Source organism: Pipistrellus kuhlii, unplaced genomic scaffold (assembly GCF_014108245.1).
Source record: "Pipistrellus kuhlii isolate mPipKuh1 unplaced genomic scaffold, mPipKuh1.p scaffold_m20_p_6, whole genome shotgun sequence".
In the NCBI taxonomy this organism is placed as follows: Eukaryota; Metazoa; Chordata; class Mammalia; order Chiroptera; family Vespertilionidae; genus Pipistrellus; species Pipistrellus kuhlii.
The window spans coordinates 25,154,839-25,161,506 of record NW_023425562.1 but is presented as its reverse complement, the minus strand read 5'-3'; the positions used below and the strand labels follow the sequence as shown (position 1 = coordinate 25,161,506).

Below are 6,668 nucleotides of genomic sequence, written 5' to 3'. Positions count from 1 at the left end.
AGAAATGCACGAATGGAGTTTGCACTATAGAAAGAGAAAGGAGTTTAAAATTGAACTGGCTAATATGGAGATGGGGAGCTTTTGCTCTAAATGAACTGACTCCCTGGTGGCACATAGGTTACAGATTATATAGGGCAAAATCACAAGACACTGGAGGTTAGGGGTTGGGGGATGTGCTGGAGGCTGATTGGTTGAAGGTGAGGTAAGGGTAATAAATCATTTCTTCAGGTCTTGAGGACAGCTCTGAGATCTGTTCCAGCATGCCTTTGTTCAGTGTCATGGGAAAGTAGCACGGAGGGTGTGGGGTGGGGGAAGTGTCCCATCTTAGGGATCAGGAACTGAAAGATAACTTAGGTCAAAAGATGCTATCTTTAGGTCTGGGTCATGTGACCATTAGTCAGGCCTGGGCTACTCTCTTCTACTGCCTCAGGGATTGCTGATTATGGGAGGGGGGAGGGGTTGGGGGGAAGCTTCCAGCACATCCTCCAACCCCTAACACCAGTGTCTGAGGGGTAGAGAGGAGAGATGATTCTAGAGCTATGTTTTAAAATTAAATTTAGTGCTTGCTTTGGCAGCACATATACTAAAATTGGAATGATACAGAGAAGATTTGCATGGCCCCTATGCAAGGATGACATGTAAATTTGTGAAGCATTCCATATTTTTTAAAGAAAAAAACAAACAAAAACTAAATTTAATAAAAATCCTAAGGACCCTCCATTTCCATATAACACATTAAAAATTTTCCAAGAAATGATATAACATATTAATAAATTATAGCCATAATACAATCCAAAGATTTACAGTTCATGACCAAATAGGATGTAATTTAGTAGTTAAAGGACAACTTAACATTATGAATGTACTAAAGTAACTAGAGGCCCGATGCACGAAATTCCCAGCTCCCACCCACCACTGAGGACAGGGACCTCTGCTGCCTCTGCTTCAGCCCCCACCTGCTGCGGCTTTGTCCAGAAGGAAGGACGTACGGAAGGACGTCTGGTCGAATTAGCATATTATCCTTTTATTATTATAGATACTAATAGTTTAAAACAGAAAATTAATATGATCAGTTATATGGCTACCCCAAAGAAGCATTTGATAAAATTTGATAGTCATTTCTGATTTATAAAACCATTAGCAAGCTAGATACAGGAAGGAAATTCTTTAATAATAAAGAGGGCCTAGTAGAAACTCTTAGTAAACGTGATACTTATCAGTGGAACTTGAAAAGTATTTCCATCAGTCAGGAATAAAACAAAGATGCCCATTTCTACCCCAACTCTCCACCCACCTATAAGATTCCAGGGAACTCAGTGCTTAGAGTGCCCAGGAGGTCTGCCCCCTGGCCTTGGGGCTATGTTGGCTGGGATGCCCCAGGCAGGGTCCTCAGATATGCTGCAGTGAGAACAAGAAAGAAGAGTCCCTGGAAAAAAAAACTTAAGCTGCAATTGTTTCAAATGATACAGTTGTCCACCTAGAAAAAACTATGAAAACTGATAAAAGATTTCAGGAGATGGCCAGACACAACATAATTCCAACTCCACAGCCATGACCAATTAGAAAATATTTGGGAGGAGGGGAGTGATAAATGTATCCCACTCACAAAATAAACAAAAACTAAAAAACCATTACTAATAATTGGAACAAGACCCATATATAATGGATGTTCAAAATTTATAAAAAGGAAAACTTAAATAAGTAGAGAAACATATTAGGATCTTGGACACAAAGAGATCATATATCCCCAAAAGAAGTCTATAAATTCAGTGCAAACAAGACACCAAAAACAGACTGCTGGCTGCCTGCCTGAAACCCAACACTGGTGATGACACAGAAGAGAAAGAGAGGCAGATGGATCTGAGAAGCTAGCATGAAACTATGAGACAGAAGGGACAGAAGGTGGTTAAGTTCCGGTGTGTGTATGTGAGTGTGTGTGAGAATGTGTGACTGTGTGCATGTATGGGAGTGTGGGAGGCATGTGGTATGTGAGTGTGTGGGGCGAGGAGAGGGAAGCATGGCAATCCACACTGGAAGCGAGATAGGCATTGTGGGGCTGGGTTAGGTGAGGGGGTGCTTTTTCAAAGAGTGTATACTTGTGAACGAAGGATAAAGGAAAAGTTCCTAAACAAGACATAAAAGCATAAAACATAAAGTAGGAAATAGCTGGATGTGACTATTAAGATGAAGCATTTTTGTTTAAAAAAGACATTTAGTCAAATATACAACCAAGTGATAGACTGAGGAATATTTAAGACCCAAGAAGATGCAAGGAACTCCTACAAATTAACAACAAAATAATCAGCCTAACAGCAAAAAGATAAGAGATATGATTAGGCAATTTGTAGCAGGGGAACTCCAAATAGTTCTTAAGCACATGGAGAGATGTTTAACTTCATTCGTAATCAGAGAATGCACATTCAAACAATTACCCCATCACAGGCAAAAATTAAGAAGTCAGAAAATATCCTGCATTGGCAAAGATAAGGAAGACGGAGGCATTGGATGGAAGTAAAAATGGGTGCAGCCAGTCTGAAGAGCAATCAGACAGCGTTTAGTAAAAATTAAGTGATGCAGCAAGCAGATTCCTAGAGCAGGCCCTCAAGAAACGTGAGCAGATATCTAAAGGATGTTGTGCTAAGAGGTTCATCCAGCATTGTTTGTGGAATCAGAGTTGGAATCATCATTTGTAGCTCTTACTAGAGATCTGTTTAAGAAAACTGTGATAGCCGGGACCGGTTTGGCTCAATGGATAGAACGTCGGCTTGGGGACTGAAGGGACCCGGGTTCGATTCCGGTCAAGGGCATGTACCTTGGTTGCGGGCGCATCCCCGGTAGGGGGTGTGCAAGAGGCAGCTGATCGATGACGCTCTCTCATCGATGTTTCTAACTCTCTATCTCTCTCCCTTCCTCTCTGTACAAAATCAATAAAATATATTTAAAAAAAAAAAAAAAGAAAAAGAAAACTGTGATAGATGTTGTCAAAGATAGATGTTGTCAACTATGCAGTTGCTGGAAGCAATGAATTTGATATGCATAGATATATTTTAAAGCACCATGTGTAGAGACATGAAATAATACTAAATGTTTTATAAAGGTTAATAAACTAACCAAAGACACTCATGTAATGAATTATATGGTACCTACAGAGGAGTACAGATTGGGGAGAAAAGGGGAAAAAATCTACACTAATAAAAGAGTAAGATGCAAGTTGAGTGTACTTTCTCAAAGACCACCAGCCAATCAGGAATGGATATGCAAATTAACCCAACAAAGATGGAGGGTTAATTTGCATACACAGGCACCAAGTGGCTGGGGCAGGGTGGGACGCAGGCGTTCTGCACTGCCCCAGCTGCTCCCAGCCTCTGGGCAGTGTGGGAAGGCAGAAAGGCTGCTCTGGGCTGGAGTGAAAAGGTGGCTCCGGCCAGAGTGAAGGCGGTGCTGGCAGCAAGGGTAAGGAAGGCCCATTCTTGCATGAATCTTCATGCATCAGGCCTCTAGTAATTAATATAAAATAAGAGGAGAGATCCAAGATGGCAAGGGAGTAGGTGAATATTACACTAATATCCTTCCAGGACCAAACTGGAATTACAACTAAAATATAGAGCACTCAACCTGAAAAATCAACTGAAGACTAGTTGAAGAAAAGTTTCATAATCACGGATTTAATTTACAGAAGAAGCCACATCAAGACTGGTAGGAGGGCAGAGATGCGAAAAGGACTAGTCCCACTCTTACCGGCAGCAGCTGAGACTCCAGAGGGATATCTCAGCTACAAAGGTTCCCCCTGAGAAGTGTGAGGTCTCCAAACCAAGCTGGGCTCCCCAGCCCAGAGCACTACACCAAGAGAAGGTACCCATATAACATCCAGATGTGAAAATTAATGGGGATTCTGTCTATATTATATATATCAAATAAGAAAAAGATATTCCATGGATAATGATGGTAAACCATGAAATGAGGACAAATAATTAACTCACTATTTTATCCCTGGATACAAAAAAAAAAAAGCAAACACAAATATAGTCATTAGATGAATGCATTGTAACATCAACCAAACACCCAACAGTATTTTTCTGAAAAACTAGACAAATTGGAAGGCATAAGAATAGGATCCAATAATTAAGAGTAATAATAATAATAGCAATAAGACAGTTGGTGAATATATGGGAATCTTAAACACAATAAAATTGGCATTTTTACCTCACAGCATACACAATAATAAATTTCAGATAGATCAAAATATGAACATAAGGAATCTATAAAAGCATGAGGGGGAAATGTAGCAAAAATCGTCTGAACTTGGGGCGGGAACAGACTTTCTAAGCAGAATCAAAGACTGAGAAACCATAAAAGAAACCCTTTTGATTACATATGATGGGAAAGTTCTATCAGGGGGCTGGAAGGAACACCATAAACAGATTTCAAACACAAACGACAGGCTGGGAGACAATACTTACAGCATTTATTACAGGAAATGCACAGATATCAACAAGAGATAAAGAGCTCCTAACACAATAAGCAAAAGACAAACAACCCAGCAAAAACAATGGCAAAGAACAGGAACGGAAAATTCACACACAGAAAAACACAAGCAAGTCATAAACATATGAAAAGAAGCTCAGTCTCATTAATCAGGAAACTACCAATTAAGTAAAAAAGTTGAATTCAGGTTTTGCCCATTAGGTTGGTAAGAATTATAAGAATTCATTACATCTCCTGTTGGAAAGGCAGTAAAACCATGAGTGTTCCCATTCGCTCAGAGTATTAATTATATTCTGTTTGAAATGTTTTTACAAATTTTTGTTAAAATTTCTCACAATTTCACAATTACATTACATTTCCAGTTAAACCATGAGTGCTCCCATTCACTCAGAGTATTAATTATATTCTGTTTGAAATGTTTTTACAAATTTTTATAAAATTTTTTTCACAATTTCACAATTGCATAACTTTCCTAACCATAAAATTATTTTCATTGCTACTTCATAACTGTAATTTTGCTACTGTTATGAATTGTAATGTAAATATCTGTGTTTTCTGATGGTCTTAGGCTCTGTAGGTTGAGAACCTGTAGTCACAGGTTGAGAAACACTAGCAGGGTCTCCTAAGACCAGTGGTCGGCAAACTCATTAATCAATAGAGCCAAATATCAACAGTACAACGATTAAAATTTCTTTTGAGAGCCGATAACCGACTTCTGCACATGGGCCACGAAGTTTCAATCGCACTTTACATGCGCACCCGCACGTGGTATTTCGTGGAAGAGCCACACTCAAGGGGCCAAAGAGCCGCATGTGGCTCGAGAGCCACAGTTTGCCGACCACTGCCTAAGACCATCGGAAAACACAGCTATTTACATTATGATTCATAACAGTAGCAAAATTACAGTTATGAAGTAGCAACGAAAATAATTGTATGGTTGGGGGTCACCACATCATGAGGAACTGTATTAAAGGGTTGAGAGTCTGTGCTAGAGGTATATGCACGAATGGATAGATAGGAGACGTATGTGCTTGTGCGGGCGGGCAGTGCACTCACATGCCCCTGGGTGGGTGTTACATTTCCTCTCGCTGTTAATGTCTCTGGGCAGCTGTACCCATCCCTCAACTTGGGTCTGGGCTCATTGCCAAAGTGAGCCCAGCTCCAGGATGTGATGACTCCCAGCCTCATGGCAAACGAGCAGGCACCCAAAGGCAGCCGGGCGAGTTAGCCACCAAGGGGCTGGGCCATCTCAGGGGCACTGGTCAGAGTCAGGAGCAGATAAGGCAGGAAGCTGCATCTGAAATAGCTGTCTGAAGGATCTTTTTTAAAAATTTTTTTATTTCAGAAAGAGGAAGAAAAAGGGAGAGAGAGATAGAAACATCATTGATGAGAGAGAGTCATTGATCAGTGGCCTCCTGCATGCCCCCTGCAATCCAATTCGGGCACATGCCCTGACAGGGAATAGAGCCCTGACTTCTGGTTCATGGGTGGATGCTCAACCACTGAGCCACCCCAAGCTGGAAAGCTCTTTTTAATTGTGCTCCAGCTACTAGTAGGTACTGGAATTAAAACTGGAATGTGTTAAGCATCTCAAAATGGCTTATGCAAAAAGGAAAAGGAGAGAAAGGGGAGAGGAAGAAGAAGGAAGAGGAAGAGGAGGAGAAGGATCAGGAAAAGAAGGAATGGAGGGGAGTGGAGGGAGGAGAAGCAGAGCAGAGGGAAGGAAGGGTAGTGGAGAAGGGGGAAAGGCAGGAGGGATGGAAATAGTTTTATAATTTATAGGTAAATAACTTAAAAGTTCAAGTGCGGTCTTCCTTAGGCATGACTGAATTGTGGGGCTCATATGACACTATACTCTGCATTTATTTCTTAGCTTCATTCTACTGATTGGGCAGAAATATAATCCTGGGGACCTGCTATAGTTGTAAGGAATATCAATCATGCTCTGTTAACTGTGATTTGTCCTGATTAAAGAAGGCACCTTCTAACCCGGTGGGAAGTTGCACCTGGGACCTGGGAGCTCACCTGGAAATGCAGATTATCATGGAAAGATTAACAACCTTGCTTCAGAAACCAGAATCGTCAGCCCTATGAAGGCCCCCCAGCCCTTTGCAAACCCTCAGGGTTTTGCAAATCTCCAGCCTGTATTCCCTGTAAACTGCCCATTTGACATACCCTTTTGT

The 6,668-nt window shown here is 41.1% G+C and overlaps 1 non-coding gene across 1 annotated transcript; it reads left to right on the top strand.

Annotated features, from left to right (window-relative positions):
• The first annotated feature begins 559 nt into the window (after positions 1-559).
• On the top strand, positions 560-666 carry LOC118708609. Its single transcript, XR_004984662.1, has one exon. It is a non-coding gene; the product is annotated as a U6 spliceosomal RNA (small nuclear RNA).
• Positions 667-6,668: the final 6,002 nt, after the last annotated feature.